The sequence below is a fragment of the Oxyura jamaicensis genome, chromosome 1, assembly GCF_011077185.1.
Source record: "Oxyura jamaicensis isolate SHBP4307 breed ruddy duck chromosome 1, BPBGC_Ojam_1.0, whole genome shotgun sequence".
NCBI classification, from domain to species: domain Eukaryota; kingdom Metazoa; phylum Chordata; class Aves; order Anseriformes; family Anatidae; genus Oxyura; species Oxyura jamaicensis.
The window spans coordinates 113,997,619-114,023,850 of NC_048893.1; the positions used below are offsets into that span (position 1 = coordinate 113,997,619).

Sequence of the window (26,232 nt, forward strand, 5' to 3'; positions counted from 1 at the left end):
GCTCCTCTTCATTTATTTTAAAATAATGATGGTTGTTTAACTGGCTTGAAAGGGTTACTCTTTCACCCCGGTTTGTTCTGAGCACCGTGGGAAAATTACATGAGCACTGTTTAGTTTAAGGGATGTAGTCATGCAAAACCTTTGCTGTACTTGTGGAGGAAGCTGGAGTGTTTCAAGAAATAATGAAGGTGTGAATCATCACAATTCTGAATTGTCTGATAAGAAAATCTTTTAATCTCCTGTAGTAATGTAAGGATTCAAATTGCTGCAATTCTCTTTATAAATTGTGCAATAAAATATGGAATAAATCATTGCAAAAGAATCCAAGATTATCAGCCGTCTCTTCCTTTGATATCAGTATTTCTGAACGGTGTTCTTTAAAGGTTTTTTCTTGTTAGTTTATTTTTAGGAGAAAAGTAAACTAATTAGCTCTTTTTATTATTATTATTATTTCCACTTTATGGTCTGTTCTTGGCATGCTTAGAAAACATTTGAGCTCAAACAGTTCATTTTCAGTTGTGCCCGTTGGAAGGAAGGATTTCCATTTTTAAAAAACATCTTAAGAAAACAACCAAGACCAGATAATGCTTTCTTTAAAAGTATAGGCAAAGGATGAGGAGTTTGGTTATTTACATTTATTTTTTTTTCCCACTTGTTATTATAAATGACATTTAATATTTAAATGGCAAAAAAAATCTTCAGTTTTATACGCCTCTCCATGTGTTCAGTCAAAAAACAGTTCCACTCTGATAAATATTATAATTTCTCATTGTTCCCGGGATTTTGCTCCACATATTCCATGTGGTTTTGCAGGATGGCATCTATGGTCTTTTACCAAGGTTTTATGTTTTTATTTACACAACACAGTGCAGTAGGATGTCAAGAAAGCAAACAGCTTGATAAGGTTTAGGCTTTTAAGGTTCCTTTTATGATCAAGAAAGATATAAAATCATGTAAATCACTCAAACTGGAAATCACAGAAGCTTGCTTTGATATATAACTCTTCTTGTAATATACAATGAGACTTTGATTACAACTTTATCATTTCAACTTCCTAGGTAGCAGCTGCTCGTTGGCTAGAGACAAAATCAAACGATTATCCTGCTACCTTTGCCTGTGGACGGTAAAAAGTTATCTTTAATAAATGACAAAGTCCTGTCATAAAAGATTAGAATAATGGAGCTAAACAGGATGAAATACAGCCATGAAGTTTAAAGTGTTTGGGTCAGATTCTGCTGTGATTTGTCTGCAAGCCCCTTGCTCAGGCCATGGCTCGTCCAAGCCTGCCCTGTGTCAGGGCTTTGCAGCTTCTTGCTGGGTGTCCATGAGCATCCTCTGTTCTCACCATTTTCAAGGGGCTGCAAGAAAGTGGCAAAGCAGTTTTTGGAAACAGCATGTCTGGTTGCATTTTGGATGGTGTTTTATTTTTTTATTTTTTATTTTTTTTTTATCACTGGAATATGTTTTATAAATATTTGATGAGGGCCTGAAAAAAATGTGAAAAGTCACAGTAATGGTAAGATTGTTTATGGTGCTTTAATGTAATTGGCCTATTTACTTGCCTCAGAAAGTTATTAGGTAAAACACAGTTGTGTGCAGATTAAAGATATGTGACACTCTCTGGCTAATTGTCTAGATGTATAACTCACACAAGGGGGAGAAGCCGCCCAGCTCTTTCAGTGTCACCTCCCTTGCTTCATACAGCTGCTTACAGCCGGTAATTGGCTTGGGAAACAACTACAGCACACCTACTGTTATGTCAATTGTGAGTGATTTCTTTCCACAAATTATGGCCAAGCTGGCTTACAAAAGTTCCAAAATAAAACTACTCGAGTGCTCATTTAGTCCCAGCTGCTTCACCTGCTGGGGTTTGGATGCTGAAGGGAAGATCAGTAACTACAAGCAGGTGGTTGGGTGAGTGGAGAGCAAATAGATTGGTAGTGGCACAAGGAGCCCACCTCTGCATGTTTCTGTTGCCTGGGACTCAGAAATAGGACCTGTGGCAGTCTGATGGCATAATGTCCCTGGGTGAAGATGAGAAGGCTTAAAGGTGAGCTGAGACCACATTGTAACTGGGTGAGGGGATATGAATAAGTGTGCACCTTCAGGAAGGGGAAAGAGGACTGAGGAGATGACAAGGAATGGGTGAAAACAGCTGCTAGCTTTTTTTTTTTTTTTTTTTTTCCCCATAGGGTGAACCAGAGGACCTGAGGGGCCTGAACCCTTCTCACAACTGCTCAAAGAACTGACATGGGGAACATGGTGTTGAACTTGGGAGGGGAAGGAGGCTGCTCAGGGTTAGCCTCTGCACAGGTCCACCTCGTGGTGAGGCCAGCAGGCCCTATCTGGTGCTCTGTGATACAGGAGCAAGGTCACCTTGCTGTTCTGCTCTGGAGGTGTTTGGGTGGTTCCCATTGCGCAGAGTAGTGAAGGAACAGCATTGATGCAAGAATTATATGAATGCCTGTGCACGTGTGTGATCACAATATAGCTATAATGGACTCTAGATACGAATCAGATTTATTCTAATACAAGATGTTGGACTCTGTGTGAACTGCTTGATCTCTCCTAATGTTTCTTTAAATATGAGGCAATTGCACAGCAATCTAGAGATAACTTAGTGTAGAAAAATAATAGAGATACTTGTGTTGTTCCCTTGACATTTTTACTTTCTTTCTTTTTCTTTGAAGCCACCAGCTATTTCCGTGTAGAGCTATGAAATAACAGGAAACAAGAACCTCCTAGCAAAGTGAAATCTCTTCTGCAGGACTAGAGCAGATCAAGTCCTGTAGAAAGTTAATGAGGAACCGAGACTTTTGTGTGTTAGGATAAAGAAAATTGTTCACTTTCTAGTGCACTGGAAACAGTCATGAAACGTTTCAGGAAATGGCACAATATATTTTTAGTGTAAAATGGAGCTAGAAAAAAGTTGTGAAATGTTGTACCATCAGCCCTGGATTTGATACATCAGACATGCAGCAACTGCATGTTTCTTGTTTCCTTATTTCATTGGAAACAAACACAAGAGACATTAGAAAAAGTCACTTTTTTCTCATTTTCTCATCAGGCTCTCCCTAGAAAATGTCAGCCAATGTATGTGAACCGAGCTGCTGCTGGACACTGGTCCTGCTGGACACCAGGCTGAGTGCAGCATGGCCCCCTCTCACCCACCTCCAAGATCACCTGTACAGCTGAGTGCTTGTTTCCATTTTCCTGCCTCCCTCTCCTTGCCTGCAGCTGCCACATCCAGAGCTGGTGCTTTGTACACTCAGAGACTTTTAATTTTTTTCAATCTTTGCATTTTAATTACTACCTCCTCCATTTCAAAAGGCTGGATGTTTTGAGATAACAAAATATTTCTACACGTCGCGCTATTTTTTCTTCCCCTGGATTCCTCTATTAAGAGAAAGCTACTGATTTCCAGGAGGAAATTGTCTTGATTTCTTTATAGCCTCAGTCTGTTCTCACTGAAGCCACTGGCAAATCTTCTGTTTATTTTTCAGGGATACAAAACTAAGCCAAATGCCATCAGGCAGCGATCAGCACATATATTGAACCGTGAGCAAGGCCTGGGGAGTCTAGTTAAGTCATTCATTAGAGCTACTTTGAAATTCCTCACTAAATAGGTTTGGGTTTGCTTTTTGCCAGCAGTGCTAACTCACTGAAATGGAAATATTTCATGGCAGTGTATCAGCTTCTATTATCCAGAAAGGTTTTTTTTGGGGGTCCCAGCTGAAATTTTATGGGGAGCAAAGGAAGCAAAAGAAGAAAAACTTTTTAGCTGTGATACTGAGCAGATACAGCTACATGGCTTCTGGGCTAGTATTGCTTGTGATAGTCTGAACGCATCTGGGAAGATGGACTTAACTCTTAATGTCAGGTGCCCAAACTGAAATATTTGTGATGTATAATTAATTATTAAGTGCTCCTATTTACATCTTAGTTATGAAAAATAATGTTTGAGTGGAGAGGATTGTCACCCTGGGGAAAGTAGAAGCATCATTTAAGCTTGCGTTTTTTGGAAGGAGTCGGTATCCTATATTGAAATGAAGTTTGACCCTTCTTGCCACAGGGCACAATGCTAATTCAACACTCAGAAAGCAGTTAAAGGTGTCACAGAAGATCTTGTCAAAGACTAGAAGCAAAAAGGCAAAAAAAATAAACAAAAAACACTTTTCGTTCAACAAAATTGCAGAAAGCTAGGAGAGTATGTTGAAATAATGTGATGATACCTTCACCCTGTTCTTACACCTTTCTCTAGGCATGTGGTCACTGTCCGAGCCAGGCTCCTGGGCTGACAAAACTTAGTTTGGTCTTATACAATAGTTATCACAGAAAGCATAAGATAAAATCATTCTTGTCTTTCAGCTGTGCCTACTCTGCAGATAGAACTGTGTGTCTGTAACTTCATCAGCTTTTGCAGCTGATATCTTCAACAAGGTTCTGACTACAGTAGTGAAGGAAAAATGGTAAACAGAAAAGTGAGAAATGCTGAGGCTAGAATAAGACCAAATACCCTTCCACATTCTTCTGTTTTGATCCATGAGCAGTTTTTGATCCATCACTGGTGGTCAACTGAACTCAGAGGTCCACGTTATTAAAGACATTCAAATACCTAATGCTCACTGAAATCTTTTGGAGTAAAGTGTCTGAATATTTTTATGATCTGTGTCATAATACAGCCAATGAATGGTGTTTATGTTCAATCAGAGCAGTGTTCTGGTTGACATTCAGGCCTGCCAGGAATGCAGAAAATAGGAGTTACTCTCAAAATGTATAAAGGATCATGTGGTTATCTTGCATTCAAAACATCACTATCAGCTTACCTGTCTGTTGTGTAGCATTGTGTTGATGTCACAGACAGTACACAGCATAAAATGAAGTAACTAGTCATGAATACTTGCATGATTCTTGGACTCCAACAGGGGAAAAAAAAAAAAAAAAAAAAAAAAAGAGCAGGAATTGCCTTGTATTTTGATTACAATTTTCTGTATAAGTAGGACACATTCTAAATATTATTGAGTTAGTCCATCCAACAGTATAAATATGAAATTCTAGTTTTTTCACTTAAATCCTGAGTCCACATCACTTGTATCCATGGTGATAGTAAGACTCTTGTTCTGATTTCTTTTCAAGTCAGTGTTGTGATTCTTAGTGATTTTGAAACTGCTTTTCAGTAATTCTAAAAATTAAGGGTTAGGCAAATATTCTCAGCTTTGGCTCTGTCTTTAGTGTGCATGCACCCGTTATTAAGTGACTTCATTGTGGCTTAGATTTTCACGTTGTGTCTGTAGGGATAGCATATTCTATTTTAACAAAATCTGGTGATATTGTACCAAAGCTTGCTCTGTACTTTATTGGGAAATAAAAAGGTTAAGCTCTTTGTAGAGATAGCTGGCATGGTTTACCTTATTAGAAGGAGTGAGCAACAGGAATGAGGGAGTGGGGTGATAAATCAGAACACTTGCTTCAATAGATATCTCTCTTTGTACAGTAATTTGCTCTTGGTAAGATTGTTAGGGTTTGTTTATCATTAATTATCGTCTTTTCTGTGGGTGTGCAGCCTGGAAAATGTGTGTGTGTTTGGGGGGGGGGGACGGGACGGGACGGGACGGGACACGACATAAAGCAAAAAGGTGAGACTATAAGGAAAAGGCAGATAATATAGATAGGGATCCCCTTGCTCCATATATATGTTCCAGAGGGAAGGAGCGAGGAAGGCAAGTTTTGGTAGTACAGGAAGTACAGGAAAGCGTGCAGAAGCAATACTATGGAAAGCAAGTGAGAAATACCTTTAATTTTGGCAGCTCTTGAGAGAGGAAACTTTGTTTGGGCACTCCACAGAAGGGAGGACATGAAATATTACCCCAAAGGGACCAGCAAAGGTCCAGGCAAGCCCAGAGTGTTGGAAATGCCAATGGGAAAATGGGTGTGTGACAGCTACAGCTCTGGCTCCCTATGAGCTCTCCTAGCTCATGCCTAGAAAATTTTCCCAAAGCTTGGACTGAATCAAATTAATACACATCTGATAGGAAACTTGAAAATCTTCCTAGTATTCATCAGGAACCCCATGTTGCCAGAAGCTCTCTATTGCTAAGCTCAGCCTGAACAAAATAAGGAAGTGCTCCAGAGATTTGCTGAACTGTGCCCTTGAACAAAGGTGAACTCAAGAAACCTTAAACAGACATTTGTGTTTCTCAAATGCTTATCTAGAGCTCTTGCCTTCCCCTTGACTGTGTAGGCTTAAGATGAAGAGGGAGTCGCTTGCACTGTGATTATTCCCCTCATTTTGGACACCTGGTTATTGATGGTTCTTGATGGGAAGAGCCCAACAAAGGGTCTGTGCAGATGCTCCATACATGGTTTGTTGTTAATATACCTTCATAGCGACTTACAGTTCACCTGAAGTTCTGTTTCTGTGCTTGTATGGGGCTTTTTAAGTTTCAAGTATACAGCTTAATATATTCTCTGTTTCTACTTCCAGTGAATGTGTAAAATGTTCAGCCCTGGGTCATTCCTTACTCTAACTGCAAGTGAGCTCTTCCCTAAGTCAATGATGACAGAATGTGGTCCTTTTTTTAAAACTAGGGATTTGCAAACTCAAACATATTCACAAATCAAATTCAGTCAGGAGATTCTTCACATTCCTGCCTTGAATGATCTCCAGACTCTCTGAAAAATACAACTGGTCTGCACCCCATATGACCATGTTTTTTTTTTAGTTTGCTCATGGGAATGTCTAATGTTAATCACTGAGTCAGTTTTACAAATGTCTATAAATTATTTTCAAAGAAGAAAGTCAGTGCTATTAAGCTAGAAGACATTAATATATCTTATGCCATTTCTGATGTACAACAAGATGCAGAAAAAAAAATCTCTAATTTTTACAAATATTTTGACTAATGGAAGAGATGCTTTTAAAATTTGACACTTCAGCTTGTGGCATTGTAAGGTCTTCTGGAGGATCCGATCAGATCTCAGAATGAACTTGGTCAGGCAGAGACTTTAATAGAGATAAACAAAAGGATGTGAAAACATTCAAAGTCTAGTAGTTAAAATCTTGTCTGTCCACGGACATCCTCTGTGCTTATCCCTCTTCTCACTTGTTTGCTTACAAATATAAGTCTGTCTTATCTGGAAATATCTCCGTACTTGAAGGCTATAAGTAGAGCAGATGTACACACCTCCTCATACTATGAAGTAACCTGTAAGGCTGGACTATCTGGTCTCATAAACCATAACCTTTCATCAACAGTCTTCATTCTGAAGTTGATGCATAGGTTAACCGTAGAGTGGTATCTCCCTTTGAAGACAAGAACCAAGACTGGACCTTCTCTACAGCTGTAGTTAAATATGACTGGCTTTTTAACTTTTTTCCTCCTCTCACTCATACAGACACACAACTAAACATGACATGAGAAAACAAGTGGAAATAATTATGATAAAACAATCTCTCATAAAATCATTACCAAGAACTTGGGTCTCTGCAAAGCTTTAAAAGCATCTTGGTCTGACTTAGCTGACAAATTCCCATCGCTCCAATCCTTGTCCTGGTATTTTTTATGTTAGCAACCAGGATGATATCTCCCAGAGAGAGTATTGCTCTTGTTTTCCATACCAGTTGTGCACAAATGACATTGACCAACAGCACTTCTGTTCTAAACAGTCACTTGAAGGTGGAAAGAAGACCTAATGTGTAGTCCCCAAGGAAAGTCAAAAGCGGCTAACTCTGGAAATGTGTTGGGTTCACAGGCAGTTCCAGCATAGATTTTAGGCCTGGGCTGTGGCCTGTGACTGGCAGCAAGGTCGTGCTGCATGGGGGTGAAACCCATGCCCAGCTGTGGGTGGGCATCGAGCCAAGCAGAGGAGGTAAAGCTGATGTCCTTGGTCTGTCCTTGAGCCCCATCTCACAATGGGACAGCAAAATCCCCCAGGCGTTGCTGTCATTTCCTGCTTCCAAGCCATTCACAGGGTTTCCCCTGACAACTTAGCTGGCCAAGGTATAAGAAGTGTGTCTTGTGGCTTTTTTTTTTTTTTTTTTTTTTTTTTTTCTTTTTTTTTTTTCCCTGCAAGAGAAATGTGAGATATTTTCTGATAGCCTGGGGGGAAAATTATGGCTTCTCCACAAAGTGCAACTGGATGGAATATTCTTAGGGTCTGTCTTTTGGATTGACCTTCCCAGGATCAATCAAGTCTCCTTTCTGGAATTCAATCCTTCCAGTCCATGGGATTTTCAGCCAATTAATTCTCGAACACTTTATTATTACACTTGTCTGAGCTCAATAGCCATAGAAAATTCTCTTGATATAAGGATAAATTGCAGATAGTTTTTCATTATACTCTGGCATAAGCGTGCATTATCCACAGAATGGGGATTTCTTATGTTTTCCCCAAATGCAAGTTTAATATTTATTGAAATCTTCTGTTGATTAAATGCTTTGAATAGTGTATCCAGAAGACTAATCGATATTTTAAATGCACTCAGACATATTTGCTGTTCACTAGTTACACAGAGAAATAATGAACTTGCTATATGAGAAGGTAAAATGCATGAATAATTCATAGCTATTAATTTATTCAGTTTTGCCTTTTGAATTGATTTGGCAATTATTCTTGTACTGCACATCATTTACAAATGCTTAGATATAAATATTTACAGTTGCAAATTTGTGGTCAAATCATTTCTATTCTCTGACTGAATGGCTTGTGTAGCACAGCAAGCAGTGCAAATTGTGAATTTTCCTGTTAAATATACAACTCAGTAGAATGCAGGTGCTTGAATGATCAAACGAAGTGGATACATACAGACTGTAAATGTGGTCAAACAAATATATTTCAAATGTGAATAAATATTTGCCAGCAGGTTTTTATTCATCATTTACTGCAGAAAGAAGGAAGGACATGTTGTGTGTCATGCTGCCACAGACAACAGTCAAAGACCAATGTCATTTGTCACTGAAATTTTAGTTGTTTATTTGTCTCTTCTCTCTTTTGGCTTTGTTTGAGATATATATATATATATTCCTGCTGATTGTATTCTACATTTTACAAGGATGATTGCAATATTCAGGAAAATTAGAATTCATCCTAGGTGTCTTTGACTGGCAAAAAGCCCTCTGTTTCCCTTAACCCCACAGTAGCTGTGTGCTAGAGGATCTATAAGCAGAATATTATGGATCTGTGAGTGAACTGATGGTTCAGTGAAAGGGCTAATTCAGAATGGTTTACTTCAGCCAAGGGAGGCTTTCCTCCTAAACTCCCCCTGTAGTAATTTAGAAAAAGAGAGACTTCTCTAGAGCACGATTCAACACGGGAGCCTAATTTTAAGTGCTCTGAATCACTCCTCTAGTCTGCTTATTTTGAACAGTACAGTTTATCTTCCCTCCATTTCCTGCTTGCTGCCCTGACTGATGAGTCAGGATTTATGCAGAATGAATGATTTTCACCTTTTATGAATAAAGTCATTTTACATAGCATTGTAATCATTTAGAGCACTTGATTTGAGACTAAAGAACTAGTGAAAGCATCAGAGTGTATTATGTTATATATTTCACTCTCTGAACAGTTAGAAGAACCTTGAAAAAATTCCAGCTGTAAGCATTTAAGTCATTTAATACATTGCAATAATTCAAAGCCACTTAATGTGATTTTCAGTTTTCTCGAAGCACTCGAGAAAATTACTTTTTTCAAAAGTTCCTTCACTTTGAAATGCTTCCACAGAAGCACTCAAGGCTGAAAGTAAAGTTAAGCCATTTACAGATAGCATATTCAGAAAAGAAAAGGAAAAAAAAAAAAAAAAAAAAGAATAAAAACCAAAACCCCAAAGCAACAACACAAATTCTGAAACTACAAACACAGTTTGTTCTAAAGGGATAGAGACAAACTTGTATTAACATCCACAGGAATCCTAAAGTGAAACTAGATATTTGGTCTTATTTTTCTAAACATATCTGAGATATAAGAGTGGATCCTGAGCAAGTCCTAAGGCCAGGCCAGTGGTAGCCTTAGGACTGTGTAGGGATGTAAGGGATGCTCAAGGAAATTTGCTCATGGTGTACAGCACATGAATGGGTGTGAAACCACACTCAACATTTTCATGGCTATTCTTCTCTTGGGATGAAGTGCTGCTGAGCTTCACAACCACAGCAAAACTGCTGAAGCTCTACTGTCACAGCCTGAGAAACTGCCGCTCTCAGGGCAGCAGCTTCATGGGTCCATGTGAGCACCTCCCACCCAGGTAAATGCCAGGTCATCCCAGTGAGCTGGAGCTAACGCCCAAGAAGGCAACTTTTGACTGTGTAGAGTTGGAGCCACCACAGGGCTTGCTGTTAAGTGTTGTCTGCAGCCTTGCTGTCCATGCTGGACCCCCTGCGTCTTATCCTGAGTGGTATTAGTGACACACATCTCTGCAGACGGCATTCTTCTGGCACATCAGCATCATGGGAGAACCTCTGCTAGTGAGTCTGAGGTGACTGAGTTGACTAATGAGCGCTCCTACCAGTGCTGCATAGTGCAACTACATATGGTGCTCTGCAGCCTCTGTCCAACACAGGATGTCCAGCTGCCAGGGGTTGCTCAGCAGGGGCCTCCTGCCCCAGGCAGTAGTTGCAGGTGGTCCCACTTCCTATGCTAGCTTCTTGCTGCTATCTGCCGGCTTTTGTCCCATTGCCTTTGTCACACCTGTACTCTCCAGGGTCTTAGTAAGATCTCCAAACATCCTCTTGAATGTCCCACCATAAAATGTGTGTTTTAAATATGATTTTGGTCATGGGCAAGGTGCATCTGTGGTTTGTTCCAGTTTAGAAATGCCATAACAGAGGGAGTGATGGGTGAGCTTCTTATGGCTGTGCCAGGTGCCTGTAGTGGGTGTGTGTTCCCCTTCCTTCACAAGCATGAGTTGAGGAGAGGCCAAAGTGGCATATCACTGAAAAGCCAAAGTCTCTACTGGCATGGGCTGTGGCAGTATGAAGGATGCTTGAACTTGGCTTCCTTCTGATAATATGGAACATTTTGGAGTATTGTGTCTGTGATTAACTCTTCCTCCCCCAGTTAAAGAGATGGAAATGGTACTTGCTTCTTGGTGTAATAATAAACACTTTTTTAGTCTCTTCACTTTTTTTTTTTCTTCAAAATTCTGCTGTTGGTAAAAAGCTTTGTCAGAACAACCACATGTGCTGTGTTTAATTTAATTTAATATTTATTGACTAGCTAGCTTTTCCTGGGATAATGATTTCACAAGAAGAGAAAGATCAGAGCAGCCCTCCTGCTACTGTAGCACAGCTACAGCAGGAACTGCAGAAGTGTAGGGTCAGCTCAGCAGAATGAGATTCTGCCATCTGTACTCACTGCAGATAGTGCTTCACTTCTTGAGGGTCTGCCCTCGGGTCAGTAGGACTCCTTCAGAGGTAAGGAGGCATTCAGTATGCATTAAGGCACAGAATTTGACCCCAGATACAAAATGCTCCCTCCCTTGGTAAGAATAAACTGAACATGTTTTAAGGTAATCCTTTATATTCTCCTGGTTTTTATGAGAAAGGAGTGGGATGTTTGCTCCAAGACCTCAAGTGCCACAAGACTGCTGTCCAGCCCTTTCCACCATTACATAAATTCCTCACGCAGTCATGTCACAGTGATGTTATCTTATATAAAGAGGACTTTTCTACAGTAATTTCAGCAACATATTTGGAACAGCAATCTGTCTACGTTTCTTCATGCCAAACTCAATGATAGGCACACTTGGCCGGTAAATGGTATCTGTATGGATTTTACATCAATGTCAAAGGTAACATTTCTACACTCAGTGGGTTAGCAGAAATGAGTGTTGGTGATCTGCATGGCAGAATAGGCTCTGATTTCTTTCCTGATAGTTGCATTGGCTCTGCAGCACTGACAGTCTTGTTAATTCTTGTCTTTGGCATTCTCAGATGCATTCCTGTAAATTTTGAGAGTTAGAAGAACCATTAGATACAAGGAAGGAACAAGAAGACCCACAGCATATGTTCAATCTGCAGGCGAACAGTACTGCCTGTGCTAACCCTAATCCATGTGTATAAAGATATAAAGATGGTCTGGGAAGCTAATTATGACAGGAAAAAAAAAAAAAAAAAAAAAAAGAAAGGAAAGAAAGACTGTAGGAATTTGCTCCAAATGACAGCAAATGCAGTTATGCAGTTGGCAGAATGACTGAAACTCAATCTTAGAAGAATCCCTCCAGGATGTGTAGCTTCTCTGACACAAAGTGAGTGGGCTTATTAGGTGTATTCAATGACTTTTCATTTTCTACCCATAGCCAGACTAATAACTGTAATTCTTTCTCTTTCTCTCTTTCTCTCTCTCTTTTTTTTTTTTTTTTTTCCTGCCATTGGATGGAGACCTGCTTCATACATACATCAGTTTGTTTATTTGCCTTTTGCTTGCTTGCTTACTTTCTTTTTTTCCTTTTTTTTTTTTTTTTTTTTTTTAATGATGGATGAATTGACTGATAGTGTCATCACAGCCTTGTGAACTCAAGGATAAATTCACAGGCTGTTAGCAAAAGCACTGCCTGATGCCTGTCATCTCTACCAAGCAGGCATTACTCCCTCCTCTCCAGACTCTCAGGATGGCTTGAGGCTCCTTTTCCTTTAATGCCTTATTTTCCACTGAACTGCACCCTATGGTTAATTCTCCTGACTTTGCAGCTTCCCCTCACCAGCCTGTGGAGTTATGTGCATATATTCCACTCATAGATCTCACAGTTTGCCAAGCATGATGGGCATGGAGAAACAATGGCACAGATTTTAGAGAATCTGACTACTTTTTCTCCCCTCTCTAACAGTCGTTTAGAAACAACTTAAGATTTGTACCTGTTCATTTTAAATGGACCCCAAATGATTTGTGAAGACATGAAAAAGATGGTGTTCAGGTATTGCCCTTGCTTCCCTACCAGATGCCAACAGGGGGAGTTTCAGCTCTGTCTCAGATTTATGCTTCTGACAGTATCCTTGCCTTTAGTGATATTGATCATGAGGGATAAAAGTTATTTATTTTCCCACATTTCAATAACATTTCTTAACGCCTCTTTCCTTTAAAGAAACACTTCTCTATCTCTTCTATGGATTGAAAATGAAGGTGCAGTTCATATCTGTTGTTGAAATCCTTTTTAAAAAAGAGACCAGAGATGGAATAGTTCTGCACCTTGCCTGGCTAGACTGAAAGAAAACTAATTTGCCTCTGCGATGAATCAAAACCAGATTTTAGAAAACTATCTTGATTTTTCCCTTCCCCCTGAAAACCCTGATGACTGAGGCATAGTTGAGCTCTCTTACTCATTTTGTATAAACTAAGATTTGAATGATAAGATCTTAGAAAGCTAAAAATCTGCCTTTGGCCTATCAGTTTAAATCAATTAATTCATAGCCAGATAGAAAACAAATGTAGAAAAACTCTCTCCCTTTGCTTTGTTTGTTTATTTGTTTAAGAAGGAAATGAATGGGGAAGAATTTAACTTGTAAGCAGGCAGAATGACATCTTAGGAAAATGAGGCTCTGTTCTTAGAAGAGGGGTGTAAATCATGCTTATGTGCTAATGAATGAAGGGAGACATTTTTGGAGACACATTTTGTCTCTTTATAAATAGGACTGAATATGTCTGTGCAGAGCTGTAGTCAGTTCTACTAGGTCCCAGCAAATAAGCTGCAGTTTCTTTTCTTTTCACAAAATTTCTCATTTACTTCTTACACGAAAAACTGTTTTTGAAATTGTCTTGAAAGAACAAGGATGGCATCTTTTCTGTAACATGAACGTGATGTTTTCATTTACTACTGAGGACAGTACTTTCTGTATATTGAGCCTCTAGGGTTCACTCAAGTTGCATTTCAAGCATTTTTAGCTGCCATCCAGACCAGACTTCAACTTCTGAATCTGTTTCATTTTGGGGGGTTGAAAACACAAACAGATTCAAAGCTTTTCAGGAGAAAACTGAAATATCCTGAGTCATCCAGTGAGGGCTGGCACTAGCTCCTATTTTCAAAGACTTCTTAGTACCTCTGACTCCAAGCTTCAAAACTAGAGCTGCTTTCAACTAAGATATTTCAGCTGAGAGGGTCCACAAACGTGATCTTGTCCACAGAGTCCAGGGTGGCAGAAATCTCCCTTAGGCTGTCTGCTCTCTGGGGGAATCCTGCAACACTGACTTCTTACAAGTTTATGGAAATAACATTGTTAAGGGATTCAAAATTCTTCTTAAAATTTCCACTTGCCATCTGAATTTTGAATTCAGAAGCCGTGTCATTCTCTCCATCCCCACAAAGAGGAGGGTCATGCTCTGTGTAATATCCAGGTACATTTAAGTAAAGATGTATACTTATAAAAATGTGATTGCCTACTTCAGAAATCCAAATGATGACTCATGTTTGTAGCAATGATCCTCATTATTTTGCTCGGTCCAGTTCTGCAGCCAGTTAGGAACCTTTTGAATTAGCAGCTATCAACAATTCCGTGAGTGGGTTGCTGGAGTGGAGAAGGTTAATGCCGTGTCTTGGGGGGAAGGAAGTCAACTTACAGCTATAGCAAATAGGGCATTTCTCTTGATTGGATGAAATTACATTGGAGCAAAATCCAATGTTTCTTGATATTGACGTAATTGTGTTGTATATGCTGAAATGGCCCTCCACAATGGGCTGATCCTGTGCATGTACCAAAGGGCAAGGATGGCCTGGTGCGGCTTACCGAGATGCTCTGTCTATTCCCATGCCAGCAGACCAGCCAGAAGGGGTGAATGGCCCCAGGGTATGGAGAGGGGTGCCAAGATCAGTCAGGGCTGGCAGGTTTTACTGGGACAGTTGCAATATTGCAGTAATACAGCTGCCTGGGCCTGGCTCTTGAGTAACAAATGGAGAGTAAAAGTGATTCCCAAGGATACTGAAGTAGGTCATCTCCATCACTGACTATGACTCAAAAGTTTCCCCTGAGTATGAAGCCTCATTTCACACCCTCCCCAGGCAGCATGGAGATAGGCCTGGAAACCCTCCCATTTCTCCTGCATGAGCACTTCTGGTTAAAGCCCAGACTGGTTTTCCAGACCACTGGCAGAGTGAAAGAGAGGAAAGGCATGTGGATTTAAGGAGGGTGTTTAGATCAAGAACTGAAGAGAGGCTGGAAAGTGTCATACGATTAAAGGATCTATGCATGCTTGTATGGGTATTTCCACTTGTGCTGTCCTCACACCTTCTCAGAGAGATTTTTGTCCCAAACACAAGGACTGCATGTATGTTGCAAGATACATTGCAGTGTACCATATAGCCTTGGCTTTTGGCTGTGCCTCTGCTTGTGGGGGCATGCCAGCTTGCACCATGTGAGCACGTGCCCTGCTTTCCTTGAAAAGGAAACCTGGCTGCAGAGGGGAAGGAGCTAAGGTGTGGTGAGTATGCTTGTCTGGATGGCTGTGGGTCCAGGCCCACAAAGCGCACTAGGGATTTGTGCACCATGATGCTGCTTTAACCAAAATAACCAAGTCAATGTGTAGGTTACTGGCTGCGTTACACATGTGACTAGCTTTGCATATAACAAAATCCAAAGCCTTGTGAAAGAGTAAGTAGAGTAAGAGTAAGGAGGTGGACATTTGAGGAAAGTACATTAAAAACTTTTTACTGGTAAGTGAAATATCTATGAAAAATTACTTATGTGACTATCTGTGACTTCTAGCCAGGGTTACATGGACATTAAGCAAAACAGCGTGCTTTTCTGGAGTAAGGCCAAGATGCTTTCAAGGATTATATATCTTTTAGTCAAATGTGGTACAAGATCTCAGTCTCTAAAGAGAAAAGGATGTCTACAGAGGGAAGTGGAAATATCTGTAGAATTGTTGGTTCCAAGAGCCTTGTGTTTAAAAAACAAAATCCCATGAAGCATTGCCAGGAATGGGAGAGGAATGAGAGGCAATGCTTCAAAACAAAACAAAACAACAGAAAAGAAGCAAGTAAAAGTTTTGTCTACCATGTGCTTAGGAACAATAGCACTGAGTCAAAACCTGCTGGACTCAGTTGGGAATGCTGTGGTTTAGCTAGTCCAACTGAGCTGAACTGGAATGCTCTTTTTGTCTTTCAACAAGCCTGTAAAAGTTGGCAGAGATCTGATCAGCTGTTCAAGCCCTGCTGAACAGCTCTCAGGGTTCAGCTTTTATATCTCGTTAGGGGCCCAGTAGAAAAATTTAAGGTTAAGCAGGTTCTAGGCTTAGCTGGCCTCTGTGTTTTGAGACGTGTATGGAATAGTTTTTCCTGCATGGAAGAAAAATGTTGCCTCAGAAAGATGTGTGCTCATGCACTCTTTTTTTTCTGAAGGAGGGGCTTGCTGTGTAAATAGAAACGTGAGCGGTAGTTTAGGGAATTATTTCATGGTTGTGATGCTACACAGTCTAGTTTAGATTTTGTCTAGAGGCCCATGTCCAAGGAGACTTAGGTCTATCTACATCAGAGCTATCACTGTCTGGTCCCATATCTTGCTCCCTCTCTCTTTGCCAGCACTGATATTTGCCTGATCTTGTTGTGAGCCTGTTCAGGGAGTTAAGCTGATTGAAGATTAATGCTTTTTTCCTGCAGAATTACTTTTTACCTGGTTTAACTTCCTGAACCAGCTCACAGCAGGGTCATAGCAAGGCCTAGCACTGGCATGCAAAAGCTAGCTGGAATTTGTGGCTGGGGTGAGAAGGAAATGGTAGGACTTGGATTCATTGAGCTCTTGGGGAACCTCAACCTACAGCCGCTCACTCTTCTTCCTGCACCTCCGCATCTGCTTATTAACCTCCTCTCCCCTTATGTATTTTATATACAAGTTTATCTGAGTGTGGACCCTTTTAACTGAAAATATTTTGTATTGCATCTGCATACTGCTGGACCTGCCTTCTTCTTCTCAAACTGTGCTCAGAAAGACTGGGCTTTGCACTCAGTGACGTGTGCACTTGGGTTTATGAAACACTGTGGGTCCTGTCTTGGAAGGTTTAAATCTCACCACCCTTATGGCTCCCACTCAGGTCAAGACAATGAAGGTACACAGAGAGCTATGAAGACAGTCTGCAGTGATGGTGAAAGAGGAGTGACATGAACTTAATTTGAGCACACTCTGGGAAGGCAAATGGGTTGTTGTCAATATCTGGGCCTCACGTTAATGCTGGCTGTCCCCATGGAGAGAAGGTCTCACTGTCACTAGGCCTGTGCACTTTCTTCCATGCCCTCTCATCAGCTGTTTTAGAGCCTGGTCTATGCTTTGCATTCAGGTTTTGTGGAGGCAAGGCTTAAGGAGGCACAGAGAGTTTGACAATGTCTGCTAAAAGTGCTAATGGAGAATCTTAATAATATCACTCATCTTCTGAGCATAGGTAGGCTGTGCAGTCATTTCCATTTTGAATATGGCTATGTGAAAGAAAGCAATATAGTCCAGTGTAGTAATGATTTTCTACTGTCCTCTTCTCTAGGGGGTGCAGAAGTATCTATAAAAATACATACTCTTGGATTTCTGGTAGGAAACAGTACTTAGAGCACAGACTTAAACTGTGTTCCCTGGGAAGTTGCCCTTCCAAATGATGCTGACTCCTTCAGTTCAAAGAAAGTCAAAGTATTTTCAAAATTTGGTGTGTAAGTAACTCTTGTAGTTGCTGCAGAGATACCGAGCAATTGTAGATGAACAAGAGAAGTGGCCTGTGAAGTCATGAAAGGTAGGGAGAAGTCACAAGAAACAATTTCTTTCCTAAATGTGGGTTCCACATTTTGTAAAGGCCTGCAAGCTTGACTGTAATTTCACCTTTCCTGACAATTTGACTTCCATTTCCACCTGCTGGCCAGTGTCATTATTTTAACCCTCTGTCTCTCTTCTGTTTGCTTTAGCAATTTCTGCTAAATCTAGCCTAACCTATATGTTTTAGCTACTAACGGTTTAAAATAGAGGTGCATGACCTTCCTTCCTTAATGTTTTCTCAGCATTCCTTTGTTGCAGAGTATGGGATGCAGGATTTATTTATTTATTTATTTATTTATTTATTTATTTTCCCCTCAGAATGAGGCTGTAGTTACCTGAGGGTTGAAAAAATGAACATTGTAATTCAGGGCAATAGCATGCAGCAGTGAAGAATGTAAATGGTGCTTTTCACTTAGCCTAGTTTCTTGCAATCCTTTTTTCACCTGAAGCAGACAAATGACTAGTCCAATAATTAAAAGGAATATACCTAGAGAATTAGCCATATAATGAATGTCCCAGAAGCTGAAGCTTCAGCTGATTGTGCATTCTGTCCCGACTGGCCTAAAATGTAAAAGACAAATTCCAGTTTAGAGTTGCTGCTTTCAGATGGCAGCACGAACTCTGGTAAAAGCACCATTTAAAGAACACACACTCTTAAATTAATTATCCATTTTCTCTGTACCTTAAAGTGACATTTAACGGGAGCAAGAACAGGGCAGAAATAAATGCTGAAATGTGATACCGTGCATTTTGTGTCTATTATCAATGGTCAGAAGAGGAAGTAATGATCTGATAAGGGGTTCAAGTTCTAATATACTTTAAAAAATGAGAAAATAACTCCCACAAAGGAATTTTCTATTGATATTCTGGGTCATGTGGGAAATACATTGCTTCTATGTCAATGGGTGGTAGGACAAAATCTAGAGTAGCTGTACTCTTTTGTGTGTAAGTAAACTAGCAGTGTTTCTCTTCTATTCAGAAGATATCCATCTTGCTTTTTTAATCTTCAAATATTATCAGTGATGAATCTAAGGGAAAAGGTTTGAAAATCAGTATGTTTCTTTTTCATGTTTTACAGTTTTGGACACCCTTTTATGAATAAAATGACATGGCAATGTGTGAAGTAACAAAGAAAATGTAAGCAGTGGCCAGCATGTGGAAAGTCAAAACTACCTACAGCTGAATAATGTTCTTAGAAATGAAGGGCAAACAGGAGTATAATTGATTATTGCCTCTCTATGAGGCTTTGGAGATCACATAATCCAAAGCAAAAAAACGGCATGCATGTGTTCCCTCAGATATTCTTCAGAATGTAGGGGCTATATATCAAAACCTTATTTCCTGGTAATGAATTTTAAATAAGTGCCCAGGGCATCAGGTCACTGATGTTTCTACTTTGCAAACTGGGTGGGCTATGAAAGCCCCTAGAGCCCTTCAAAGGCGCCTTAAAAAAAAAATCCCTAGCTTTAACTGACCAAACTTTTCAAGAAAAATACCTGAAACAATTAGGAGAATGAAAACCAGGAGGTCAGATTACTTGGCCCATGGCTGAGGATTTACATAAATAGGCCTAACCTTTGACTTGAAAATAAAAGGTAAGTACAGAACCCTGACAGAACAGCAGGTCATTGGTATTTACTCTGTAAAGTACTGCCTCTGATGCTATGACAAAAATGCCAGGAATTCCACTGATCACTGTGTGCTGATAGGGCTCAAAGGTATGCAGCCAGCTAACAGAAACCCAGCCTACCTGACTGATCGAAACTGCATTACTCCCACGCATTTATAACCTGCAATCTGTGAGCGTGGGAAAGTGTGCAAGGCCTTAGACTAATTCCTCACAAAAAAAAAAAAAAAAAAAAAAAAGAATAAAAAGAAAAAAAAAGAGAAAGTTGCTGTCTTTAAGAGTATTTTAAGTTCTTGTGGTTTGGGCAGCATATAAAATTAATAAAAAGTCTCCCAGTGAGAATTTAAGAAGTTTTCTTCACTGTGCTTATCCAGAATTGATGGTGTAGGGGAGGCTGAGATTGGTACCACATTCAGCATCGTGCAGATGTGGGAATTTGTCAAGGATGATCTGTACCTACAAGTAGTCTTCAACTGAAGAAATAGTATCAAGCTGTAGGAAGGCAGTAGCCTGGCTCATTTTTTTTTATTATTATTATTTTTTGTTGTTGTTGTTGTTTTTTTTGACGGGTGAAACCCTAGGCAGTAAACCTACAGGAGAAATTGTATGCTGTGTGTTCATGTTACTTTTTGTCAAGCAAAGGCTCTGCACTTGCAAGTCAGAGAACCAAAACAGACTTAGCATTCTTATATCTAACACAATAACAAAAATGTGTTGGATCATTTTTTCTTTTCTACATGGATAGCTGAGAAGAGTGCCCCTGTGGAAGTGGAAACAGTAAGTGCAAAGTTTTAAAATTCATTTTTTAATAGACAGATTCAGTTTCCTGTTTCACTTTGAGACACAGGCACACATCAAGTATCCTGCAGGCTGTTTCAAACTTGCTTCTCTAATTAATCAAAAGTGATCCATTACAGAAAACCTGCAGGAATGTCAGAGATGGATGCTTCTGTTTGTACTGTTTTTGACTTGCTTGTTGCAACAGAGGGGGAAGCTGTTAGTGCCTGTCTAGCAAATTATTGAAGGATGGTGTAAGAGGGCCTGCCGCCTTCCTCTTGAAGGGCCTGGAAGCCTGGGGCTAGTCAGCCCCGTGCTGTTCTCCATGTTTGCTAGACCTCTGTGGGATTTTGGAAGGAGGTGGAGGAATATCCCACAGCCGGGGACTGATTAGGGAGGAAGACAGGCTGCCTCTGCGCCGCAGGCACAGCCTGGCCAAGTCTCATGGTTGGGAAAGTGAGCAGGTAGTGGTAAGCAGGAGGAGCTGGTAGCTAACAGATGATGGTTGAGCAAGGAGCCAGATTTTGGGTCCCCTGTGTGTTTGAGTACCGTGTAAGGAGGAGACCAGCCCAGTACTCGTCTCTAACCAGCACAAACTTTGTAGTGTGCCACCTGACACCTCTCTCGTACACTCCAGCCAGCCAGGATGAACCCAAGGCAAAAGCTGGAAGGGAAATGAAAAGCATCTGAAGGTCTCTGGAGGGTGTTCACAGTGATACAGAGCCCCTGTGGTGTTAGTTCAGGTGTGACCCCTTGCCAGGCTCAGCTGCCTCCTCCTCCTGTGACCTCTGCCTGCCTTGGGCAGAGTGGTGGCCAGGTTCCCCCTCCTCTGACATGGCTGGATCCTTTCAGTGATCCCCCATGCAAAGTATAAGGCAGTCTGGTTTTGCCTCCATGGGTATCAGTGTTGTGTTGTGCTGGCACTCTTTTACTGATGCATTGATCTTAGGCAAAAAGGGGTAGAGGAGGTGCATTTCAAGTCTTGCACTATAAACTGCTTAATGTTTTGCATGCACAACTGTAGCTATCTGCCCTACTGTGTCAGACTGACTGAATCTGTCAGAGATGGATTGGATATGTATAAATACAGGGTTAGTGGTAGCAAAACTGTCTCAAAATTGAGGGCAAGAGTTCATAAACAAGTCATTTCCAAGAGCTGTACAGTCCAGGACAGGGAGCTGCCACTGGCGATAACAATATCTTGCAAAATGAGGCAAGTGAATCTCTGATTCAGGGTAAATAAGGAGTTCTTCTGTCTTGCTTGGGTGTAAGAAAAGGAAAGTTGGAGACCTATGCAATTTCCTATGGCTTCTCTTACTCAACTCAATCAGCATTTTGGTATGTGCTGTGAACTTTAAAAGCTCCTTCAGTGCTGATCTTCATATGACCCTGCTGTAAAACACATCTGGACCTTCTTGATTTTTTCAATGCCAAACCAATGTCACTGCTTTTTAACCATTTTTCCCCCTAATCATCATACTATGTTTTTGAACACAACTGTCTACTACTGAGTGCTCTCCCTTACTTGCGTAACAGTGCCAGGAGAATGCTGTCACAGCCCCTGTACTAGTACTGTGGTGGACTTTGCACATAATCTTGACCTTAGCAGGCTCTGTGATAGATGTTGTCCATGTTTCATTCTGAAAACCCTTTTTTCTTCTTCCCTTTTAAACTGGTATGTATATAATTTGGGTTGCGAAGGTTGCTTTGCTTTTGACAAAACATTTCCCCAGTGCAGTTTGCTTAAAGACCTCCTCCATAGCCAAAGAATGATGTACATCCATCACAGATTCAGTCTCCATTCATATGCAAAAGAGGAACAATCCTTCAGTCCCATTTGCCTCCAGAGAAATTATATCTGGGCAGATAATTTTTCTCTATATATATTGTTTTGAGACCGTTCCAAAACGGTGCATTTGGGTACTCTGTTCTTTAAAGCATATATTTATAGTGACCAGGCTTTTCCTGAGCTCATATTCCATTTGTGGTTCCTACATTGCAGCTGTAGGAGAATACAGCTAAGAATAAGGTAATTTTCTGGTGCAATTTTGGCATTGGCAACAAGTTGCGTACAGACAATCTATAGGCAAGGACAATGCCCCCCCCCCGCCCCCCCCCCCCCCCCCCCCACAGCCTCCCATCTATGCTGTTTTCTAGTGGTTTGGTTTGGTTTGGTTTTAGTGTGCACGATGTAGAAGATGTCATCTCCGAACTGTAGATGTAAAATTGTGGGAGTATCTGGATGAATCCCTGAGGATGTCTATGGATGAATTACTTCTGTCCACATTGCCATCTCACTCCCGATCTTTAGATTCTCATCAGCTCAAGCAATCTGTTAAAACTTGCAACCTTTTGGGGCTATCTATCCCTGCACAGATTGCTCACAGACTGTTCTCAAGTACTCCCAGACTAAAATTTTGGGCAGGCAGATAGATTTGCAGAACAATGAACTTTGTGCCTCTGTCTTGACCATTAGGGCAGCAGCCTTTGGCTATGCTCTTCTTCTGTTCATCTTTTATTAAAATATCCTGTATGTAAATCCTCTTACCCATTATACCATCAAAAACTTGTTCTGGCTTCCTGCGAAATGCCTAAGGACAGTATTGAATTCATCCTTACATGATCTCTGATTGCAGGGTGCTTTTTATTAATGGCACTTGTGCCACTCCATTCTTCCAAAACCACAGGAAACTACTTAGTATGAGAGGAATTTCAAAACACTATGTTGTCATTTGCTTCCTTCACTAATTACTTGCTTCTTTTTGGACCACCTATAAACGTGGAGTTCAACCTGTCTTCCTACAGTGCCTTGGGAAGTTCATACATGCGGGAGCATTTCCTGCTGACTCTGTACCTAACAGCAATGAGCATCTCTGGTCCCTCTTTTAGATTCTGCCTTGGAGGGACAGCTAAATTTCTCCTCCCTGTGAGAACTGAGTTGAATTTGTTTGTGGAGACTGTGTTGTGGTTGGACTCTTCTACCTCTATTCCATGCTTGCTGGTATTTCTCTTCCTCCTGGAAGTCATCATCACACCCTTCATTCTTTTCCAGAATTCTTTTGTCCCCAGCCAGTATGTTCTGTGCCTCTCTCCCCAGATAAAACCAGGAATTTGATACAATTTTAACCCCAAAGAGTTTATTTTCTTTTCCAATTTTCTATTGTTTCAACTTTTTATTTATTCATCTGTTCATTTATTCCCTGTAGTGCCTTGGGGCTTATTCCCTATAAGCCCCAAGTGACTCCAATTTACCCACTTTTCCCTTTAGATTTTCTCTCAGATCTAGTGAGACTGCAACTGTGACCACAGGTTTGAGTACCTACATCCAGATGGAATATAAGGTGTCCTTCGTCCTCCGTTTGGCTGCCTGTTCCTCTCCTAGTGTAATGCTGTCCCTGATTCTGGCAGAGGACTCCCTTACGTTTTACCATCCACCTGGGTTGCTCTTGCACAGGCTCTTGAAGCATTTGTAAATTCTCCCCAAGCTGCCTGGTGGAGCTTAGGCTTGTTAGGCTGTTTCCTATTGCACAGAAGAGCTATTTCAAGTATTCACTGATAGCTAGGAAGCATAAGCATTCAGAAATAAAACATTATTCAGTCATAAGTAAGGAAGACTGCGTTTGTAAAATCTTGTGTGGAGAAGCCCATTTTCTCTTGTGAAGGGCTCTCAGGCACCATATCAAGCTTGTGTTTTGCTAGAGGAGGCATCAGCTGAAACAGTGGCAGCCAAAAGGCTTTGATTCATTTCATTTATTTTTAACTTTCCCATTGAAATGTCTAAGGAAAAAAAACACACACACACACACAAAAAAACACCAAAAAAAAAAAAAAAAACACCAAAAAACATGCTTCCTTTGAGAGCCCTTGAGCTCTGAGAAAGATACATGCTGTAATCTAGACACGATGGCCTTGTTCTGAGAACAGCTTGGCCGAGCACCAGCTGGGGGGCTGCATTTTCCTCTATTTTTTTATTTTTATTTTTTAATGTATATGTGTATTTTGACTGTGAACACAACCACCTTTCTGAAAGGCCGGTGCCGTGTTCCCTTGGAGAGGAGCTGAGCTGGCTGGTGGGGGGCTGCGGCTCACAGGAGCGGAGCATGGCCACCGCCGGCAGAGGCCCAGTGCCTGCAGGCCCTGCAGGCCATGTCAGTCAGCCAGTCCCGAGGATTCCTGTCATGTGCTGCTGCTCAGACAAAGATCCCTTTCTTCCCATGCCCGGTGGGTTCTCCATCAATGAGAGGACCTTGTCCTACAAACAGAAATCAAACCTCTGTAATTGCAGTGTCACTGATAAAACATGACTTCTCTCCCAGTCTGTACGAGCACTTTGACCTCTTGCCTTGGTGTGCACGCTTCGAAGTTTTTTCATCTCTAGCTCTTTTTATGGTTTTGACGGAAATACTGTAGGGAAGTTTATTTTGGGAGTATTTTTGATCTATCTCAAACAAGAAGCTAGGCTTGGGAACTTACAGCCCAAAGTGCTATGAATTGTCTGGAGTGTTCGCTAGCTCTTAATCAAAGTGATTGCAGGTTATGGTTTGCTTCTTGTTTAAATGTAGAACTACTTTTGCTTGAGGAATTGGTGTTACATGTTTTCAACAGAGATGAGAACAGAATTTTTGCTCCAAACACCTTCTATTCCTAACAAAAGTGAAAAAATTAAGCAAGAAGGCTGCAAATGAAAGAGTAGTGCCAAGTAGCATGACAGTTCTGTAATTTTTTTTTTCTTCTCCCAGTGAAATTATTGTTATAACTATTCTTTCTAAGTTAAGATTTCATTGGGGGAAGAAATAAAGCTTCTAGGTTTCACAGGAGGAAAGTCTTTAACAAGAAATTAATGTAAGATAGTGAGGAGATCAGGAAAACAGTCTAAGCACGAAAGGATTGTCCAGAAGACTGCACAGAGATAAGAATATGAATATATAAGTTCATAGAAGAAACATGCAGCAGCCATTTGAATTTCAATCCAGCTTTTCAGTGACAAATACAGACGGTACTCACCACAGAGGGTTACCCTGGGCACAGTGATCGGCAGCAGTCATGGTCACCAACCCAAATCACCAGAGAGAATGAAAATTTCTTGTTTGTACATACGTTGTTCTTTAAAGGAAAATGTCCTACATTGGACAAAGATAAAAAGACTAGATACTGGGAAAGGAAGGAATGTTTAAAAATGATATTAGACTGGAAATGGAGAGAAGCAGATATTTGGCTCTTGGACTGTTCTTGAAGTTTCCAATATTTAATTCCTGCAAAAGGGAAGTGTATGTGAGAAAGTAACTGGGCTAGGAGACTGCTTAGCTTTGCTCTTGCTTTCCAGTCAATAGGTCACTCCCCTGGGCTAGGGGTTGTGCTCTGCCAACAGCAGGGTTTTTTAGCTGGTCCTATATTGGTAAGAACATAATTACCTGTTTCTGTGGTTATCAATAAAATAAGATATAATTATATTGTTTAATACTGAAAAATTGCTGCATTGCTACGTTGTTTACTATTCTTAGATTTCTTTCCTTTTTTTTTTTTAATAAACAAAATCTTTTTCAAATATATTAAAATTCCACCTTGTTTTATTTTATTTTTTTTTTGCAAGGGATTTTATAGAAGTTAGCTTCTGAATTACATATGAGATGCTGTCTACTCAGTGTGTTGGTAGCTAAGATTCAGTAACAAGAATGTGATCTTTTTTTTTCCAGATATCTACCTTCAGGGTCACTCTGGGACACTCTGAAGTATTACAGCCATGGAGACTGTTTCCTCCTACAGAGGTACCTCTCTGATCTATGTAATTGTGTTTACATTGAGCTCCCAAACAGTGAAATAAATTGACAGCCTTAAACACTAAATATGATAGAGAAAAGTCAGTGGTAATAACTTCTGAGTTGTGTGAATGAATCTGTATAAGTGTCATGAATTAAATGAATGATTAGCTACGCACAAAAAGCTATTTCCTCTTCCAGTTTATTGATATTTTATTAATTCCTCATAGGATAACTTACTATATTCCACATTTCAGAGAAAAAAAAAATAAATATTTTTACTTCTGAAGCATCCTCACTTCCCAGCAGGTAAATGTCATAGGATAAAGTACCTAAACACTAAGCAAAATTACAGTTCGCCCTT

At 40.4% G+C, this 26,232-nt stretch overlaps 1 long non-coding RNA gene across 3 annotated transcripts; it reads right to left on the reverse strand.

The window, feature by feature from the left end:
* Positions 1–638: 638 nt before the first annotated feature.
* LOC118160883 lies at positions 639–25,254 on the reverse strand. 3 transcript variants are annotated; one of them, XR_004747724.1, is made up of 5 exons: positions 25,117–25,254; positions 18,196–18,269; positions 4,827–4,916; positions 1,861–4,736; positions 639–1,358 (listed from the first exon to the last, which is right to left on the reverse strand). It is a non-coding gene; the product is annotated as an uncharacterized LOC118160883 (long non-coding RNA). The 3 variants fall into 3 exon arrangements; XR_004747722.1 differs by having other exon boundaries at positions 639–4,736; XR_004747723.1 differs by lacking the exon at positions 18,196–18,269 and having other exon boundaries at positions 639–4,736; positions 25,117–25,250.
* Positions 25,255–26,232: the final 978 nt, after the last annotated feature.